Here is a 23,075-nt window from a genome sequence, read left to right on the forward strand (position 1 = left end):
AAATAATAAATTTAAAAGTCAGAGGCGTCGGTTTAGATTTTGTGAGGGTTTTTCTGACCACATCATATGTCTTTGCATACTAACATAACAAGCACAGACTCTAACAGAAGGCCTGGCTCGATATTTAGGTTTCAAATGCAAAATCAACAGATGAAGATATGATGACAACAGTGAATAATTCCCTTACATCCTCAGAAGACATGTCCTTCACCAAGTTTTGACTGAGTTTTCTTTGTGTACTCTCTGAACATGCTCGGTACCACCACATTCATCCGCTCGGGGGTCCAAGCACAACAACGATTTACAAATCTTATTACTCGCATTGGGTGCAATTACAGATTTCCACCAGAGAGGTCTCCAAATCCCTAAAACTTACATCGGCCAGTTTTCCATTCAAACGTTTCACAAATTTTATACAAATTTACAAAATATTGGCAGAAGAAAAATGCACATTGCAAGTAATTTTTCCTTCCACTGCAGTTATGCAAAGAAAGATCACATAGGCTACCATCACTTCACTGGGCTGCCCTGAAATAAGCAAGATGGAGAGATTTAACTTCGTTTTTGCCTCAAGTAGAATTATCTTTACAGCCATTTGCCATCTTTTTATGGCCGTGTTTTTTGCAGCTTAGAGACTCCAGGCGAGACAAGCAGTGCCCAACCTAATGAGGCTGTGCCACTCGGCAATGTCGACCTTGCATCTGGGAACACAAATGTACCAGACAGTTGTGGAGCACATTGCGCAGAGTCACTATCAAATGAGCTTTTATTAGGCATTTCAGAACTTTGAGCAAAAAACGGGTGGATGGAACACCTGCTATAGTGTAGCTTAAGCAGTTAAATGTGCAAAAGTGCATTGGTACTATGAAAATATCATCCTAATCTAAATAATTAAGAAGTAACAAAGGAGAACAAATTTCTCTTTAAAATTGATCTTTGAAGTATCAGTGTGTTCATGCAGCTTATATCATAAACACTGGTGACATATTGTCATGCATGTTCAGAGAGAGTGTAAGTTTTAAATGTATTTCTTGTATATCTTTGAACAGAGAGACCAAAAGCTACAGTGAAAGTCCAGCCAGCTGATCATGTGTTCATCAGAGAGAGAGTCACTCTGACATGTGAAATAGAAAGTGGAGATCACTGGAATTATGAATGGTATAAGAATAATAATCTTCTCAGAGATGCTAAAAGCAAGAAATATGAAATCTCTAATGTTGATCAGTCTCATGCAGGTGTTTATACCTGTAAGGGAACACAGTCAACAGACCGAATATACACACACACCAGTGAAGCTGTTACACTGACTGTATCAGGTGAGTGTGGCATATTTCTTACTTTATTATACCATCATTCAGAGTTTAAAGTGTAGAGGTGCATTACTACTATAAAACAACATCTTGCAGTAAACGTAGCAAGTTTGTCTTCAAAAACACACAGAATCTCAGAAGCCTAAGTCAGAAGCCTGAGTCAGAGACCACTCTTCATTTACCTTATTTCCACTCAAAATGGTCATATCATAGGTTGTCAGTTATTAATTTTTCTGTTTTGGGAAAACTGCAGAAAAAGTTTCCACACTTTGCCTTTAATCCAGCTTCCATTCCTTTTGAGAGTTTTTAAAAGAGTTTTCAAAAGTTCAATCCTTGTTTGTCCACAGGTATTATATTTTTTTAAAGTCCTCATCCACCCAACAGCAAAAAAAACTATCCATCCACGCAGAACGCAAAAGCAACTTAAAAACATTCACTTGAGCTTGCAAGCCCAGTACAGTGACAGCACAGAATTTACATTTTCATTTTGTATCAGATATGTAAAGATCGCTCGTATAAACCTTATTTGTCTTGCTGACATATATTTTTAAAATTTGTCAAAAAATAAAATGTGTTAGAATGTGGCCAGAGCTCAGCAAATCAAAGCTGCTTCCTTCTTCTGTTCCCAATCAATTACAAGTGTAATATTTTTGAACCTGCAGCAAAATGTTGCCAAACTGCTTTAGTGAAAGAGGCACCTGATCCTGAGAGTTTAAATAATATTATTGTGTTGGTAAATGTACTTTCAGCACACATGAAAGTCTCTTGCTTCCATCTACACCAGAAGTCTTTAAATCCAGACATTTAAGTGAGTGTGTTTTCCTGGATTTTGTAATAACTGGTAGTTAACTGAACTGTTGATGCCACTGATTGACCACCAAGTGTCATACCTACTAACAATAACAAAATCCAGGACTGGAATTAGATTCAAGGTCCAGATTTGAAGACCTCTGGTCTAGGCTGAGTGTACTCTTAGAAAAAAGGTCTTTTAACGCTATGTAACAAATTTAAGTAACACTTTATAACAGAGCCTGTGTTCTAGAGTGTAATTTTCTGAAACTTGAGGTGTAACTTCCCTCCATTTAATGAATCAGTATGTCGGCACTGTCCAAAGAAAAACATTAAACATAAAAATTATGGGGTCAGGACATTTTCCAATCTGACTTTGGTTAGTGATCACCAAGTCTCAGATCTTTAGAATCATTATGATAATTTTAATTAACAGATGAATTAGCAATCCGTAGTTCTGAGAACACCAGCAGCTTCATTGTTTAATAAGCAAATATATATATATATTTTTATTTGATGGAGGAATGAACATTTAGACACAATTGTGATTGGATGCATGAAGGTGTGTTAATCACACTGTCAATCTGTTTCCTCTGTAACGATGACTAAAATAAGAGTGTTCAGTTGTCATGTGTGGGTGATCTTAAAACTTCATCTGTGTACTGCATTAGAGACATTTCAGTCTTGCAGGAGAGGTTACATTCTTGTTACATTAAACATGAAAGTTGCATTACTAAATAACATAAAGCTGATTGGCTAAAATCTGTCCAGGGTGTATCCTGCCTTCTGCCCAGTGACAGCTGAGATAGGCTCCACCACCCCACTGCGACCCAGAAGGATAAGCTGTTTAGATGATGTGTGTGTGTGTGTGATTGGCTGAATTCTGTGAGCTGAACTTTGTTCTTTATCAACAGTAAAAGTCAGACCTACAATCACCTCAAATCATGAAGGAGCTGCCCTGACAGGAAACACAGTGACTCTGTACTGTAACCTCCCTCAGTCTGCTGGATGGACGTTTTACTGGTCCAAACACACACAGAATTCTGAGAAGGAGACCATCACCAACGTCTACACCATCAGCTCAGTTAGTCTCTCTGATGGAGGTCAGTACTGGTGCAGAGCTGGCAGAGGAAACCCAGTCTACTACACACACTACAGTGATACACTCTGGGTAAACGTTACTGGTGAGTAAGAGATTTTCACTGAGTGATATTTTGTAGTTCTGAGGGTTAACAGCATAGATAGGACTAAATAATTAATATTACAGATACATCTATTTAAAGTCATCATAAATCTGAGGGTCAGTTTATGTAGCAGTTTGGTTCAAATCAAAGCAGAAGATACATTGTTTCTTTTTAGTTCTGTTAACTTACTGTGCACACTGACATATTTGAAATTAAACCATAAAATGTCAACAAAAGTTACTGATTATTAAGATTTCATGACATGCATTTGGAGAAAATAATTGCAGTAATATCCAACAAACTTGTACTATTATCTAATCAAGCCTGTGGGTTTTATGAATGTCCTGTGATGTTCTAAAGAAATCTACTACAGGAGGCTGTACATTATCACAGTTTTCCCAAGACGTGAAGCAGAGTAACATCATTATAGCATATGCTCGCAAGTGTCTCACTGCTTTTAGAAAACATTGAAAACTTGATGCATTAATACATAATGATTTATGTGTATATGGAGTATTTTCATGGTTTCAAATCTGTTTCTGTGATAAGATGACAAAACATGGCCATGTCTCAAAATAGCACCAGAAAGTCATGTGTTGTCATACCAAAGAAATTTTGCAGAAAAGAATTTTAAGAGGTTTATGCTGTGTTTGGTCTGTTTTGCGTTCATATTTTAAACAGACTGCTTTATGGTTTGTTTAGAAGTGAACTGAAACAGACCTCCTCTGAGGACCTGCACCAGGGTTTGAATGGCAGTGTTCTCACTTGTTTTGTAACAAATCACACTAACAGAGTAATCACACCAGTATTCATTTTAATTTACCCAAACCTGCCAGGTGTGACCAAATGCAGTGGTGGAGGATCAGTGCACATCTGGGAATGCAAAACACAATCTGGAGTTGGTGAACTGTTTTTGATATCATGAATGCTGATAGATACAAGCTAATTTTATTACATACTGCTGTAATCTTGGAAAACCATTTCATTGGGAAGAGATTAGCTCTACAGCAAGATAACAACCTCAAGCACACTGCTGAGAAGATTAGGAAGACTAGTGTTTTGAGAACAGTGAGCTGGTCACTTCAGAGTCCAGACCTCAACATCACTGAATTTTTTGAGGATTACTTGAATTATGAGAAGAAGAAAATGCAACTAACTCTCACTTTTAGAACTTTGAAGGAGCAAACCTGCGGATTTCTTTGGAAAACTCAAAGCAACTTTCCTGGAAACATGAAACACAAAAGACTCTAAATACTGAAATATTGTAATATTATACTTAGCTGTTGATTCTTCTGTTAAATCCATGTTTCTTTTTTCCTGATGCTGAAAGATGAATAACTTAAAAAAGAAATAAGTCATGGTCTCTGAGCTTTGCACAGTACTGTGCATTAGATAATGAGAAAATTACTAATTAATATGAGAACATTTCCACCTATTTTAATAACAGTGCTGGGAACTGTGATTTTGTTACAGACAGCACTAAAGCTGTGGTGTCCATAAAGCCTGATAAACAGGTGTTTAAAGGAGAGGCGGTCACTCTGAGATGTGACATACAGGCAGGAGGAGACACTGAGTGGACTTACAGCTGGTATAAAGATGACCGTTTGTCCTCAAACAGAAGAACACAGGAGTTGACAATCAGCTCTGTTACAGAGTCTAACGGTGGTAAATACACCTGCAGAGGAGAAAGAAAACATGACTCTCAGAGCTCAGAGATCAGTGATGCTGTTACACTGACTGTGTCTGGTGAGTCTGTGGATTTGTTTTAATATTCTCATTAATTATACTGTATGTAATGATCTTATCACTGTGTATAAACTTGATTTAGTCTATTATATTCTCCATGTTCTCTCTGTCAGATGTAGCTCAGGCAGTATTGAGTGTGTCTCCACAGAGCTGGCTGACTGAAGGAGACTCAGTGACTCTAAGCTGTGAGGTTACAGGCTCCTCTACAGGCTGGACATTCAGCTGGTACAGAGCTGTTCTCTACAGACAAGGCTTACAACAAATAAGAGACGTTCATGGCAATGTTCTGTATCATGTAGAGCTCCTGTCAGACAGCAGAAGAGAAGCTGGAGGCTCCTACACTCTCAGTCCTGCTGCTCTAAATCACACAGGAGTTTATGTGTGCAGAGCAGAGAGAGGAGAACCAGCCTATCAGACACAGTACAGCACTCCACAGACACTATGGATCACTGGTGAGGAAATATAGAAATGAGTTAGGTTGTTTATATATATGTCATATTCATCAAAACCATTCTTTTAGTGAACAGTATATTTGTTTAGCATTAGTATTGATCAACATGCTACATGTGTATCTTGTGTGCATGTTCAGGTTCATCTCCTCCAGCCTCTCTGATCATCAGTCCCAGCAGAACTCAACACTTTAGTGCTGGCTCTCTCTCACTGAGCTGTGAGGGACAGAGTGACTCTACTGGATGGAGAGTGAGACGATACACACACAGTAGGGAGGTGTCAGATTGTTCATCAGTTACAGGATCTACATGCAACATCAGCTCCCTCTACACATCCCTCACTGGAGTTTACTGGTGTCAGTCTGAATCTGGAGGAGGAAGTGATCCTCTCAACATCACAGTGCACAGTGAGTCTCCATTACATAGGGGTCCAATATAGAGGAATACAGAGATTTTTTAAAGCTATTTAATTACTGAATTAATTACTTAAAAATGAAACACTTTCATACCAGGTGATACTTCAGTAGATAAGGATTTTATAATGTGCATATAGAGCTCTTATTAAGTCTTAATAAGCCAGTAGCTGGTTGCTAACTGGCTGCTCATTTTTGCTTCATCAAGCAATAACTAAAATGAATTAAGATCATTTTTATTTGTGTATTTTATAACATTTAGTGTCACTGCTCCCAGCCTGTGAAATAACTTTCCTCAATGCATCTGTGAGTCCACTAGCTTATCTTTAGCTTAGCTTAGCAGACCAAAAACATCTTTTTGCTCAAGAATTCCACACTTCCAGAACAAATTGATTAAAGTGTTATTTGACTTTAAAGTTTCCACTACATCTGTTAAATATCTCACTGTGTCTGTATTATATTTTGTTTTTTTTTACCTTGTATAGTAATTTTAATCTAAGAAAGGCATTACATAATTAAACCTTCTATAAAAAATCATGTGTACAATCATTACCTGAGTAATGGGTTTATATGAATGTACTTATTAATGTACTTTAGTGATAAAATATCTAATAAGATACATTGCATCCCATCAGATTTGCGTTTAATCGTTTCTTTAAAACAAAATTTGTTTAGTGTTTCCTTTTGATTCTTAGTAAATTTCCAGCATCTAAATAAAAAAACTGACCCCCTACTCTGAACTGCAATTTCTAGTTAAAATGTAAACCTAAGAAGGCGTTACTTCAGGTTACTTCAGGTTAGTTACTCTCTCCTACAGATGGTGATGTGATTCTGGACAGTCCTGTCCATCCTGTGACTGAGGGAGATTCTCTGACTCTCCGCTGTTTATTTCGCTCCACAAAGCCCTCAAACCTCACAGCTGATTTCTATAAAGATGGATCACTGCTCCAGACCCAGACTACAGGAGAGATGATCATCCGTACTGTCTCAAAGTCAGATGAAGGTCTCTACCACTGTAAACACCCAGAGAAAGGAGAGTCACCAAAGAGCTGGCTCTCAGTCAGAGGTGAGGACACAGTTTTATGTTACTTGATTCATTCTGTAACTCTACAGTTCACACACTGTAAATACAAATTCACTGTTTCTTTCTCCAGTTTCAGTTTCTGGATCTGGATCTGGATTTGGATTTAAAATAGTAGGAGTGGCAGTGGGACTTACTTTTACCTTGTTCCTCATACTGGGCCTGATTTGCTGTTGCAAGAAGAACAAAGGTTGAAAACACACTTTGTTTGTTTCTGTCCTGTATCAGTTTATGCAGCTGACTAAAGACAGATTTCTGTGAGCTGTGCTGTTTGTACTGTAGCTGATATAAAAATATAGTTTATATCTCTTATTCAAAGATGTATTTTTGCTTCAGCAAATGCATGTAAGTGAAACAGCATCTAAGCTTTACTTTCACTGTGGAGCTGCAGGATCTCTGTCTCCCTCTACTGGAAATGAGCAGAAAACCAATGAAAGCCAGAGTCTCTCAGTGTCTGGGGGTCTCTCTCAAGAAAACCCACCACTGCAGGCTGATCAGTTTACATTACCAACATAATCACTAGCATTTAGCTTTCACAACAGTTACACTGTTTCACTAAAAGATCTTATTTGCTTTGTAATAGGCAGTGATTACATTCATGGATTATTGATTTCATATATAACAGGAACACAACTATATTTCCTGTTGTTCATTAATACTTGTTTTTAAGTGAGATATCTTTGATGATGTGATGATGAACACAGTGGCGTCTCTGATGAGTAACTTCTTCTGTTCCAGATGATTCTGCAGCTCAGCCCAGTGATGTAACTTACGCACAGATTGTGAAGCTCAAAGGAAACAGTAAGAACTGCATCTCTACAATAACAGAAATATATTCTTCTCTTTAATTGTCTTTGATATAATCTAAATTATATCTGTATCAGATGAAGCAGTGAAGAGACCAAATGATGTGACTTATTCCCAAATTAAGATGAAAAACTTGAAACACCACAGAGAAGGTATGAATTACCTAATATACATTTTTTTTATTCAAAAGATCATAAAAGACTGACTTTGTTAACACAAAGCATTAGCTGTTCCTCAGTCATTCAACATCATGAAATAAATTAATATCTAAATTTTAGTTTTAAAAACAGATACTATGTTGGGACCGAGTTATGTGCTTTACTCACACTTTTAAAACAAAAAATACAAACTCTAAAGGCAAATTTAAAAAAGTTATTTAAAAGGAAAAGTAGAATGATTTTGCATTTTACAGAAGTAAAAAGTTTACATAACACTAGTAAAATATGTAATGACAGCAAATTACAGTGATTATAAACATCTCATTTTTATACCTGTCGTATAATGTATACAGTTTCATTTCATCTCATTTTAATTGTTATAAAATTTACATCAGTGATATGAAGTGTTCATGAAACCGTTGTATGCAAAGGTTTGGGCACCTTTGGTCAAGTGATATATTTTGTTGTTTTTTTTTTATAAAAAGAAGTTAGCACAACCTATAATAATAATAACAATAATAATAATAATAATAATAATAATAACAACAACAACAACAACAACAACAACAACAACAATAATAATACATTTATTTATGGTGCACTTTTCATACCAGTGGTAGCTCAAAGCGCTTTAAGGACAAATGATAAAGGTTAAAAGTAATAAAGGAAATTAAATTGGAATTAGATTTTCTTCTATTTTATTATTATAGTTTCTGTGTCTCTCTCGGAGGATCTGAGCTCTCCTTTAATTTAAACACTGCATTAGGCTTAAAAAGATTTCAGAGCTATATTACAGACTCAATCTCCAGGTGAGTCAGAAAGTGAAGGTGGAAGCTGATTGTGTTTAAAATACAAGTGATTTTTTTGCAAAACAAATTTCTGCAGAATTGTGCTGAGGGGATTTTAACTGCCCTCCTTCTTCACTCATGATGTACAGAAACGTTCAGACTGTAAAGACACAATATGGATCTCTAATAGATTATACACACATCAGGTTTATCTGCTTCTATTTTTCAGATAAATTGAGTGTACTCCATTGTGAGCAGTGGATTGTTTTAACAACAGTTTACATGTACATTGAATAACACCTAAGCTTCGTCAACTGTCAAATATACACAAATATGTAATTCATAAAGTGCTTTTCTCTTGCAGGTCTATGAAGAAAACTGCTGCTGCTGTTTCAGTACAGAAAAGTAACCATTTACAGAAACTCCTGGTTCAATCTGCTAGAGTTTTATACTGATGGAATGAAAAGAGTCACCTTTTCTCATTTGCTGATTATAATTTCATTTTAACACTGACTAGGAAGTCTAGGAAAAATCAGATATGAACTCTGCTTGGAGTCTTTCATGATAATATCTGAGTGTATTATCTAGTGAAAGGATGTAATGGATTTAATGCAGTGTTAAACAAATCTAAAAAACTAGTGTTTGTGCACCAAAATCTAAAACTGTACAGGCGATACACTCCTCTGTTTCTGTCGACGGTCTTTCATGTGCTGTTCAATTGGATCTCATCTATTTTCGCATTGCTCAGTTTTATAAGATAATGTTTATAAGATTATTATTTTGCTACATTGCAATCATTTATTTTGAAATGAGTATATAAGTATAAAATTACAGCTCTGTGGAATCAACACACATATGTACATAAAACATTGGAAATCAAATTAAATCTTGATCTGAGAATCGAGAATTTTATCAAACCTGTAAATATGTCTATGATAGTTACACACCTCCTAAACTATAGTGTTATTACTACACAATTTAAAAATGTTTAATTTCTTAATCATAAATAATATTATTATAAAAAAGACTCATCAGTCTTGTCTCATCTCTCTTTTCCTCTGAGTTTAGTGAGTTGAATAGAGTTTAACACTCTCTGTTGTGAGTAATAATACACTGTACACGTACAGCAGCATACAGAGCGTTTATCATAGCAATGTTAAATTTAAAACATATTAGCACTGACAGTCACACAGTATCATCATAAACATACTACACCCTTAATAAAGATGGTTCTTCAAGGGTGCTTTCATCCATTTGCATGCTTAAAGGGTTCTTTGCTTGATGAAATGGTTCTTCAGACTGATGGAGAAGGTGTTGTGTGTGGTTCTGTATAGAACCTTTTTGGAATTGTTTCTATGGAGCACCAAGAACGGTTCTTCTATTGTCACAAGCTTGACATTGTAAGAATATAAGAACCCTTTTTGGGGCTATATTGAATCCTTAATGCTTGCAAATAGTTCTTCAAGTGTTCAAGGTTTTATACATAACTGTTGCATTTACTAAAGAACCGTTGAGAACCTTTATTAAAAAGTGATATGGTAGATTTGCAAATTGACAGGTGTTGTTTGTTTTTTGTATGATTATGTATTTTTTGTTGAGTTTTTATACTTAATGTGCTTTAGCTTGTTTACTTTTATATACTTTTTATCTTATTACTATGTCTAACCAAACTAAAACATTCATAAACTGATGTTCGTTGACAAAATGCAATGTGGTCATATGTGCTGATATTCTCATTCCTAATATATTGTTACACATTTCTTGATCTTTTATAAAACAGTTGACATCACAATAATAATCACATTACTGGTTTTAAGTAGCTTAAGAAATAAATCAATGTAATAAAAGTTATATTTTTATTATTTTTGCTGATGTCTGGAATTAACACAAATAAATATTTTTTCTAACCACAACTTCTCTGAAGTTCTGTTCTTTATTGAGAGACAGGAATTAGATTTGATCCAAGTACCAATTTATTCATGGGGAAACCTCAGAGTTTCTAGCCCTTTAGAGGAGGCCTAATGATTTCTGGGAACTAAAAAATACATGTCTGTAATTTTATCTCCTTTTTAAAAAATATATTCATGATGGTTGTATTAAATGCTGTAGATATAGTAATTTCCTTATTTCATTGTGCAGGTTTATTTGGAAACAAAGGGTTAAAATCTAAATCTAAAAAAAATGTACCATTGCTGCATTAAACTAAACCCAGAACCAGACCGCAAAACGTAACAGATCATATGTAGCTTTAAATTTACAGAGAGAAACCTGCTTATGGACTCAGGCGTTACAAGTGCTTGTGGGCCATACGAGTCTATTTAAATCCCATGAAATCAGGATCTCTCAACATGGACAAAATTATATCAGTTTCAATAAACATCACAGACAACATGCAGCGTCCAAAAACTCCATCATCTCTTTGTTACTGTATTACTATAAACCAACCAGAAAGCCATCAAATCACTGGAGGTTTCAAATTTACACCAGGAAGGAAGTTAAAGTGTTAATCATCTTTTTTTCAGGAATACCTTGAGTTTGCAAAGAATGAGTTCATTAGTTAATCAAAATTGATGTTCTGACTATAAAATGTAAACTTATCCTTCACTCAAGCTCATATGTGTTACAGCTGCTGTCCAATCTGCTGTGTGATGCTGCACTGCTTCTCCACCAGTGTGCAGTAGAGACTCAGTAAAACTATTAACATCACCAAAACCAAACTGTAGTCCACTATTTGATTTTAAAACAAAGGCCAAAGGATTATCTTGTAAGAACATCATATCAAGGTTTTGTACATATTAAGACAGTTAGCAAACAGACAACACACTGAGAACTGACATGCATTAGAAATGGGCAGGCATGAGGTCCTGAGCTGCTGGGCTGAGGCAGGTTGCAAGAGCTAAGTGACTTTATTAAGGGCATTCTGATACTCATTGTCATAGTAGGCAGGGGTCAACAGATGGGCAGGTAGGAAAAGATGCAGATCCATAACACAAGAAAAAGGCTCAGAACTCAGGTACTGAACACATGCAGCAACACAGAGTCTTAACAAACTCTGTGAAAACAAAGGGGTTTAAGTAGCAGTCTAAATGTTCTTGGAACTCCAGGTGTGTGGTAGAGGAGAGTGGGCAGAGCCAGGGAGAGTCCAAGTCAAGTCTCCCCAGAGGCTGAGCCAGGCACTGGGAAACTGGCTCTGGAAGATTTATTCTAAAAGCCAGCACTGGAGCAGCTGTGGGAGCCAGTGCAGGAGGAGCAATCCTAAAAGCTGGCAATGGAGCAGCTTCAGAACCTGACAGCAGATGAGTAGCTGCATGTGGAGCCAGCACTGGTCAGGACCAGGAGCAGGCACAGGAACAGGACACAGAGCAGCTTGGGAAGCTGGTACTGGAACACGACAGGTAGCTGACACAGGAGCTGCACAGGAGACCACAACATGGGGGAGCAGTAGCTCTGGAAACCAGCACCAGATCAGCACAGAGAGCCAGCACAGGAGCTGCACAAGAAACCAGTACTATAGGAGGAGCAGCTCAGGAAGCTGGCAGTGGATCAGTGCAGAGAGCTGGCACAGGAGCCCCACAGGAAAACAGCACTGGAGGAGACTAGAGGATTGGACCAGGAGCCACCTGGGGCGCAGGCACAAGAACTGGAGCCGCCCAGGGCGCAGGCACAAGAAATGAAGCTGCCCAGGGTGCAGGCACAAGAAATGGAGTGGCTCCAGTTGTGGATGTCACCCCAGGAGAGATGGCTAGAGGCAGGCATCGATGGGCCAGTGTCCTCCATAGCACTGAGTGAAGCCTCAAAACCCTCCTCTGCCTTAAGGGACTCTTCACTGTGTCCAGATCGGCCCACTGACACAGGGACTGGAGAGATATCCTTTTAGCCCTCCCCTAAAAATTCTTTGGGGAACCTCCTCCTCTTCTGGTAGTGGGCCAAAGGCAGACTGAAAGAGGCTCCAGAACGTTTCTAATGAGTAAGCCACCTCACAATGCGAGGCCCACATATGAGCCACCCAGTCTAAGGCAGATCCTCACAGCAACAACATTACGAAGGCCACTTTGAAATCCTCAGACTGGAACGACTCCTCAAAGTAGGCCAAATCGCAGAGGCACTCATCGATAAAGTTCCTCCACAGTCCTGGCTCCCCATGATAAAAGTTGGGGTAAGCTTGACACTTTAAGAAGGATCAAATTGTTATGACCATTTAACTGGGTCAGATCATCTCCGAAAAGACTTGTGGGGTGTAAGTCAATCCCGACAGAGGTCTCAGGTGGGACAAACCATGAACCAGTGACAGGCTGTTAGGCACCCTATCTATGTGCAAGGGCAACGAAGAGGGCAACGCCTGGTCAGAACTGACAGAAGGGCTACTGTGACACAACTCACAGAAAAGTTTAATGATGGTTACAGGAGAAATAAGGAATGTGTCACAACACTGCTGCATATGGAGTTCCGTAGCTGCAGACCAGTCAGAATGTCTGTGCTAACCCTTGTCCATCAAGTGCCTACAGTACACACGTGAGCATCACAACTGGGCCTGGGAACAATAAAACACTGTGGGAAGAACACAAGCCAGTTGAGGGCGTGTGATGTTCTAGGCAATGTTCTGCTGGGAAACTCTGGGTCCAAACATTCATTATGGGTAGAAGTTTGACACATGCCACCAACCTAAACATTACTGCAGACCAGGTACAGCCTTTTAGTGTAACAGTATTTCATGATTGCAGTGGCCTCTTTCAGCTGAATAATGCATCCCGCTAGACTGCACACACTGATCGGGAGTGATTTGAATAACTTGAACATTTCAAGGTGATGCCCTGGCCTCCAAACTCTCCAGATCTCAATCCAATCAAGTATCTGTGGGATGTGCTGGAACAACAGGTCCAGTCTACCTTGCAATTTATAGGACTTACATGATCTCCTGCTAACGTATTGGTGCCAGATACCACAGGGCACCTTCAGATGTATTGGAGAGATCATGCCTTGGCAGGTCTGAGTTGTTCTGTCAGCACAAAGACAACCAACCATCATGTTAGTTATAATGTAGGTTATAATGTTTTGGCACATCGGTGTAGATCAGAAACCAGATAATTACAGTAGATAGATAATGCTGTGTGTAGTACATTATTAAAAACTGTGTGCATTTTTTCTGTGTCTACACAACAATTTTAAAATAGCATTGAGGCACTTTCTTCCTAACTTGTATGTTGATTTGAAGGGAAAATAGATAAATACAAAAAGTCTGGTATGAAAAGCACACTCACACTGTGTGATGCAATATTGTTACTTGTATATTTCTTCCTGTGGGCTGGTAGAGCATTTGAGTACTTTGAGCATAATAGCCTAGATGTTAAAAGTCAGTTAAAAGTCACTCATTTTAAAGCTTTGTAGTTTTAGGAAAAAATATCAGATATCAGGTTTCAAAATCAGTACTAGAAAAAGAAAATGTGGCATCTCTAGTTTCAGTTGACAATTCAATGGTAACCTATAAAAAATGTCAGTAATGATTACACATGGATAAAAGAAGGAAAGTCGCAATAAAACTTACTACTCAATAAAAAATCAATAAAAATGTACATTCTCTTTACATTAGTGGTCACTTTGCAAGTTGACTGATAAACAGAGTATATGCAAGTCATTATAAATCATGTTCTCCAGTCTGAAGATCCTCCAGATTTACAATTTACAATGTTATGTAAATAGTTGTTTAGCTGATTATTTAGTAGAGGACAGAAAACCTCACACACACAAACAGACACAAAACTGTGGGAACATCTCACTGATCCTGTTTCTGTAGACTGTGAGTAAAATGTTTGTGCACTTTGAGCCACATTTAGTCTCAGAGGCCTGAGAACAGAGAGGAGTTAGAGATGTGTTTGTGGTCTGATTTCTATTCTAGTAAAATAGCAGTAATGATAACATCAACCAAATGAGGACCTGAAACCTAATGATGTTTTTGGGTTTTTTTTTAACTCACAATTATTACATCCTTTATGCAAAGCTATAAAGACACATTTATTACATGATAGTCTTTTCTTCATATATTTATAACAATACTGATATCCAAATTATGGGCTCATGTCCTTTGATAAAATCTAAGCACAGCTATAATGCTGAGTCTCTCTGCTTTGGTGTCTTTGTCCTCAGTGGTGGACTGAACGTTCCTCTCATTCACACTTATTTTTTTCAGATTCAGTACAATCTGCCAGAGAACACCAGGATTGGCAAATTCGCCACTGGCGCCCTGTGCTCTTCACAGATGAAAGCAGGTTCACACTGAGCACATGTGACAGACGTGACAGAGTCTGGAGACGATGTGGAGAGCGATCTGCTGTCTGCAACATCCTTCAGCATGACCGGTTTGGCAGTGGGTCAGTAATGGTGTGGGGTGGCATTTCTTTGGAGGGCCGCACAGCCCTCCATGTGCTCGCCAGAGGTAGCCTGACTGCCATAAGGTACCGAGATGAGATCCTCAGACCCCTTGTGAGACCATATGCTGGTGCGGTTGGCCCTGGGTTCCTCCTAATGCAGGACAATGCTAGACCTCATGTGGCTGGAGTGTGTCAGCAGTTCCTGCAAGATGAAGGCATTGAAGCTATGGACTGGCCCGCCTGTTCCCCAGACCTGAATCCGATTGAGCACATCTGGGACATCATGTCTCGCTCCATCCACCAACGTCACGTTGCACCACAGACTGTCCAGGAGTTGGCGGATGCTTTAGTCCAGGTCCGGGAGGAGATCCCTCAGGAGACCATCCGCCACCTCATCAGGAGCATGCCCAGGCGTTGTAGGGAGGTCATACAGGCACATGGAGGCCACACACAATACTGAGCCTCATTTTGACTTGTTTTAAGGACATTACATCAAAGTTGGATCAGCCTGTAGTGTGTTTTTCCACTTTAATTTTGTGTGTGACTCCAAATCCAGGCCTCCATTGGTTAATAAATTTGATTTCCATTGATGATTTTTGTGTGATTTTGTGTCAGCACATTCAACTTTGTACAGAACAAAGTATTCAATGAGAATATTTCATTCATTCAGATCTAGAATGTGTTATTTGAGTGTTCCCTTTATTTTTTTGAGCAGTGTATTTGTATACATTTTCATTACCGTATTAAGAGACAATTGCTATGACTGTTGTGATTGACTAAATGGGTGCAACTAGCATTTCATGGCCATAATAATAAAAAAGGGCTTGCTGCTGCAATTTTGTGCTTTTAACTTATAAACGACTACCAAAGAACATTATTCTTAATATTTTGATATAATTATAAAAAAATAAATATGCAAGCTATCATCAGTTCATCATCTGTTCTACTTCATTTATTGACTTCCAAAAAAAAAAATCACTCTGAGTGTAAAGGCCTTTACATTGGCTGGAGAAAGAACCTCGCTCACACCTTGGTCAGCAGTGAACAGGCACCAGCTTACTATCACCTTTAAATCTGTATAACAAATGAACAGATATTCATCAAGTCAACAGAACTGAACTGCAATGAGGTGTTCATAATGAGGTGTTCATGAGCTTTCATTTCTCAAAAAGCTGTTTTATTCAGCAGCACGATGTATTGACGAGTGAACACTCTTTTATAATATCTCACTCACACAGACAGACACAGAAAACTATAGGAGCTCACATATCTATAATCTATTAGTAGAACTGTTGTGCACTTCATCAGCCAAACTCACACCCAGAATACATCTGAGTGCTGAGAGCAGAGCGGAGTTAAATGTGTGTTTGTGGTCTGACTTCTGTTCTAGTGATGATGACATCATCAACGAATGAGGAACTGAAACCCATCCATGCTAATGTGGTCATATTTAATATAACCTTTGGCTGAAGCTCTACAGCAGGAGAGCAGAACTGAGGCCCAGAGTTCAGCACAGTTTGGTGTTTGTTCTGCTCTAGAGCTCCAACTAAACCTGGTGATTGACTGATTAGTTGAATCAGGTGTGTTTAAGCAGGAAAATCACCAACTGTGCAGGAATCCAGCCCTCCAGGACCCCCACCCTGCTCTAAAGTCACAGTTCACCAGATTAAACCACACTTTCAAAAACATTGATAATGAAGTGAAGTTTGGCAGGAATTATTACTTCTCAGGCCTAATTGACAAAACCAAGACTTCTTTTTCCACTATAGATAGATGACTTAACCTCTCTTAAACCATCTCACCCAAATTATTTTTAACTTCTGAAGCAAAATTGCTGGTGGATGTCCTAAATATTGTCAATTAATCACTAAAACATAATTTATTCACATATATGTCTGTAAAACTGGCTAAAGGTCACTGTGGTCTCTGTTTGCGCTGCTGGGTGGATTCTAAACTCACTTTGCTTAGCCCACCAGCATAGAACTAATGCCTCAGAGTGCTGGAGAAAATTACCTTGACCACTCTGGTCATTGGTAGTAGTGCTCGGTGCTTGGTATTTTCAGACCTCTCTCCGACATCCCATTTCTTGACAAAATTATTGACATAGCCCTCAGGATACTATCTTGGTTCTCCTACATGTAAGTGCTGCCTTAGAAACCGCTGTCTATGGTAATGGCATTTTACTTGAATGGTTGCAGAACTGTGCTCACATCTCTGGCTCAGTGCTAGACTGGCTCAGAGTTGAATGACGTGGTATTGACTACTACATTGCACTGGACACTCAGACAGCATCTTATGGTGTCCACAAGGTTCAATTCTGGATCCTTCATAATTTAATGTGTATTCTTCTCCTTGTGGGTGTAATTAATGAATAACTGCGCAGTGGGTAGCGCTGTCCCCTCACAGAGGGAAGGGCCTGGGTTTGACTCCTGGCTGAACGGCCGGGATCCTTCTGTGTGCTGTTCTCCCCGTGTCTGTGTGGGTTTCCTCCCACAGCCCTAGACATGCAGTCAGGCCAACTGGACATGCTAAATTGACCCTAGGTGTGAATGTGTGTGTGTGTGTGTGTATATGTCTGTGTGTCTGCCCTGCGATGTACTGGCGACCTGTCCAGGGTTTTTCCTGCCTTCTGCCCAATGACTGCTGGGATAAGCTCCAGCTCCCTCTGTGACCCAGAAGGATAAGCAGTTTAGAAAATGTGTGTGTTTGCTGACAACATCCAGCTACATGTGGCTGCCTCTAAACTTCCTACAAAAGAAATACAAAGAGAATTCTGAAATGAGACTCCAAAAAAACTAAACCTTTTTTAGACTCTTTCTCTGTGAAATGTTGGAAATCTACATCAACAGTGTTTTGACATTGATGTCAGCTTTAAGAACCACAGCAGTGCAAAACAGCACATTATCACCTCTGCATTATCTCCCAGGTCAGTAGCATCCTCTTCACTGCTGAGAGTGATGTTTGCAGGCTCTGTCTCAGCTAGACTGGATTACCACAGCTCTCTCTTGTCCGGCCTACTGAAGAGCTCTGAATGCAGAGTTCAGAATGCTGCTGCCAGAAACATCAGACACACCCGAATGAGAGATCACATTAAAATGGCCCTCATATCCCTTAACTGGCTACCTGTATCTTTTATAACTTCAATCATTTTATTCATTTTTTTAAAATGCGCTCATGGCATTCATAGTAAAATACATAGCTATGGTCCAGCAAGGTCAATCAGGTCATCAAAGAAATTCACTGATGCAGCTGAAGAGATCAGGTTTTAAGGTCTTGAATTCTCTACCGAAAAACCTATTTTTTAAAAGAATCTTAAAACACACTTACTTCATACGGCTTTTAAATCTAAATAGAATTAAATTGTCTGCTAAGAGCTGTATTTTACTGTCTTTTATTTTTTGTCAATTTTCTCAACTATTTTTATTTTCTTCACATATGGAAGCAGTGACAGCTCTATAAAACTTGCTATACTGAGACTTCTTGTCCTCATATTCAGACAAAAAGCATTTAAGGACTCTATTTCAGAGTGAAGATGCCCCTGAAAGGCCTTTAATGAGGACGACCCTCTTGACCCTTGTGATGACCCTCTAATGTGTCAGTTCTGTTTCTTTCATTAAACAGTTTCTCTCAGCTGCTGTACGAGTTTAGAAAGATTTTTGATAGAACATTTCATCCAGTTATAATCTGTCTAAAAACAGTACCACAGCTCTGTATTTAACTTTAACTGTCAATCTAACCTTCAGTGTTTAAAAGGAGTTACGTAGTTAATTAGAGATCATACAGTTTTGACAAATGCACAAGTCACTGACTTTTTTTCAACTAAATTTCCACCCCCACCTCCCTCTCTCCCTCTCTCTCTCTCTCTCCCTCTCCCTCTCTCTCTCTCTCTCTCTCTCTCTCTCTCTCTCTCTCTCTCTCTCTCTCAGACCTGTACATTGAGCGTAAGAACACAGGAAATGTGTAACACACCATAGTCAGTCAGTCATTACTGGGACAGCATGGCGCTCAGTTCACTCTCTGTGACGCTCTCTGTGAGTAAAGCTTCTCTTTATAATCTTCATTAGATTCAGTGCTGCTGTATGAAGTTGTTGATAAAGTAATTGTAATTCAACTGCTTTAAAAGCTGTTAATGTCAGAGTATTGAGAGTTTTAGTTTGAGGTCCTTTGATGATGAAAAATTCCTGAGCTCCTTTCTGGTCTTGTTGTGAGAAACTTGAGAATTAACTAGAGAAAGAGTGTATCTAGACTTTTTAGATGCTGTGGTGTCCACATTGCATTTTCTATTTCTATTTAACAAAGAAATGAATTTGTTATAAGATTAATGTTGGTATAGAGGAGAATCTGTCACAACCTGACAGGATATTTTGTACAAGCAACATATGAATCTCTGCTACAAATTAAAATGTAGACTTTGTTTTGAGCTCTTAGTGTTTGTGAACAACTCAGCCAAAAGTGTCTGTACTTCTACCTGTAGGTGGGGTCAGTAATAACAGGCTGAGCTGTAATATTTAGAAAGCAGATTGATTTTTGATACAAATTACAACAGCAAACACAAACTCTATAAATATATTTTATATATATATTTCATTAATATAAACATTAATTGTGTTGAAGCTGAACTTTCACCCAATTAGCTCTCAACAGTAAAATTATATTTAGTTAAATTTTTAAATTTTTTAAATGAGGGACACATCCTTTACACAGAACACACTTCTGCCCATTTTAATGCACAGTTACTGTTTATTTGCTGAATTTAACATGTTGGAAAAACATAAAACACAGGATGTGGCCTGTGCAAGATTATGGCATATTTTATATTGTATGTTTATATTTTCCAATATATTAAACTCTACAAATAAATAAACAATATGCATTCAAATGTGCAGAAGATTAAGTGCCATACACTATAAAAAAGAAAAAAAAACAAAACAAAAGTAAAAAAGGGTCAAATAATTGGCAGCAGAAGCTGCCAAATAGAAACCATAAAATTAAAGTAAAATATTCTAATTAAAAAAAGTCCAAAAACAATCATTTTATGAAAAATTTCAATAGATTCTGCAGATAAAAACTGTTATTTCACAGATTTGTCCTAAATTATTGTGATCAAAAACCTTCAATAAACTGCACAAAAAGTTCTACTGATAAAAACTCATATTACAGGTGTTTCTTAAATTACTGCGATCAAACACCTTCAACAAAGTAAAGCCACTAAAAGTTCTGCAGAGAAAGATATTTTGCATCTTTTTCCTAAATTATTGTCAGCAGAAATCTTCAATAAAGTGATAGCACAAATGGTTCTGCAGATAAAAACTGTTATTTTACAGATGTTTCTTAAATGACTTTGATCAAACACCTTCAACTAAGTAAAGCCATTAAAAGTTCTGCAGATAAAAACTGCTATTTTACAGATTTTTGGCTGCATTTGCCTTTTTGCTAAGACTGAGCGGACAGACACAGAATATATCATCTCTATTAAATTCCTTTGTTCTACTTATTTATAAACACAAGTGAGAAAATCTGCTTCAGGTACATTTATTGGCATCAACAATAACAATTAAGCAGTGACAAAGTTCCACATCTATTTTACTTACTCAAAAAATGTGCCAAGTTTGTGCCCCCACCAAATAAACCACTTTAGAAGTACATAAGGCATAATTGACCAAAAGTCACAACTTGAACAACCTGTCAATTATTCAAATTAAGCAGACAAAATATTAAATGATGTCATTCTGATGATGTATGACAAGGAATGCAACTTTTACCAACTATTGACTGAATGTCATTAGTTGATGGTCAACATTCAGTTTAAATTAAGTGTAGTGCAAAACGAACTCCTTTAAAATGCCATTTTAAATATCAGCATGAAGACAACTAAAACTTACTTTCCACCACATGTGAACATCTTAACCTTAAATTTTTCTGTTTAGCTTGTGTCCATCCAAATTCTTCAACTCATTCAAACTCAAGGTGTATTTCAAGTTGTCTGAAAGCTGAAAACAAGGGCATAAAGGAGCCCAAATACCACAATGAATGTATTTTTAAGACTGTTGGCCTTACAATGGCACAATGGCAGTGTCCCATAACCCAGCATCATCCTCATTGTATAAATCCCCAATTGTGCACTTGAATGTCCTTCTCCACATCACTAATGACAGATCTGAACATAAATACAAACACATAATCACTGACCGGTCAGAGAAGTGGACAAGCGGAAGTCTGTCTTTTCAAGGCTTGTGAGAAACACAACTGTAGCTTAGCTATTCACCACCATCAGCTCAAATTCAATCAAAATCAGATGTTAGCTGCTGTTAATTTTTGCCAATAATATTAGGAATATTAAAGAGCTAATTTACTGATGTACTTGTCATGATTTATCTTTAGATATATTTAGATTCTGAATCAACTGCAGGTAGAATGCATATGCTGATGTTGAAATAACATCTCATGGGACTTAGATAAGGTGAACATGTAGCCGCCCATCAGACGATCAATTTTAAAGCACACGTTCTGACATGTAAACCTTGTCCGAGTCCCTCTGAAAACATATAGAGCTTCATTAAGCTACATATTAATGGCTCTAGACATCAGACATCAAGGATGCACTTTGATATGCTATTTCAACATCAGTAGTAGGTGTTCTACGTGCAGAATCAGAGTCTGACCAAATCAATAAATCAAAGACCCATCTTGGTCCTTAATCATTACATTGGAATCATAACATCATTTTGTCAGTTCTAAAGTTTGTACAGCGCCACCTTCATGAAACTATTGCTTTCACTGTTATTGCACAGATTTAGTGAAAGTGCATATTTTAGTAAATGATTAATCTCTCTAATTACATGACATGCAGCAATTTTACCCCTAATTTGTAAATAACACATGGTGTAATTTCACTGCTAGCTTGAGATATCCTGAAAATCTAGTTATACCTAGTATCTTGACACATATTGTACATGTAACTTTTAATATAATAAACGAACCAAATATTGCTTGAAAAAAGGCTCTGGTCCTCGTTCAAATACATACAACAGGGGAAAAAAATCAAGACAGAATTAACACGTGGGAACGAGATGATTAAGTCGTGGTCAAATTATCTAACGTACCACCTTATATATGAAGATATTAAGAATATACTGCATTCATACCTAATATGTATTTATAAATACATCTTAAGAACTAACAGTGTATATAGCATTATGGTTCCTGTGAGTGACTCCCAAAATACAAAAAGGCTAAATGTCAAATTTGAACCAGGAACCACCTCTTTTCCACAGCATTAACACAATGTAGTGAGTGAATACGTTGAGCTACAGTGACTACGTGCTCAATTTGCACTTCTGGATATAAAGTCTTCTTTTTTAATAGTATAGAAATGAAATTATTGAAATTTGGGGCAATATTTTAAGATAGTAGCAAATCTTTTTGCAAACAGAATATTTAAATGTACTGAAATTAAACGGATGTAAACCAACCTCAAAGCTGTGGCCTAGACTGGCATATGTGTTTTAGTCAATTTTAATTTAAAAATAAAGTAACGAAATATGTGTATTTAGTTTATTTGTAGACTGTTTCATTTAAATAATTGGTGAAATAATGTTTTCATTGCAGTGTATGAATAAAAAAAACAGTAATGTGTGATAAAGTTTTTTTTAATACCTATAGGCTTAACCCTTTAATGTTCTGCTCAACCATTTGGTAGAGCACATTTTGAGTCACTATATGTGCCACAAAGTGCCATCTCAACCGTTTGGTAGACATGAATATTTTTAAATTTCTGGGGTCAAAAAAAAAAATGAAAAAAAAAGCACCAATTGTTTTTATTATTGCCCCCAAACAAATAAAAAATACAAAATATGAAAGTCCATTGCTTTTTTCTTGGTTAGAACATTAAAAGGTTTAATAGTACTAGTAGTAGTAGCAGTATTTCCTCAGTTAGCCTCAACACAAGCACAGAGAAGTATAGACCCTGTGTTTAGAAGTGGTTC

The 23,075-nt window shown here is 37.5% G+C and overlaps 1 pseudogene; it reads left to right on the top strand.

Annotated features, from left to right (window-relative positions):
* The window catches only part of LOC118801078, a 44,146-nt pseudogene that overhangs the window by 11,744 nt on the left and 9,327 nt on the right, over window positions 1–23,075 (top strand).

This window comes from Colossoma macropomum, unplaced genomic scaffold (genome assembly GCF_904425465.1).
Source record: "Colossoma macropomum unplaced genomic scaffold, Colossoma_macropomum, whole genome shotgun sequence".
In the NCBI taxonomy this organism is placed as follows: domain Eukaryota; kingdom Metazoa; phylum Chordata; class Actinopteri; order Characiformes; family Serrasalmidae; genus Colossoma; species Colossoma macropomum.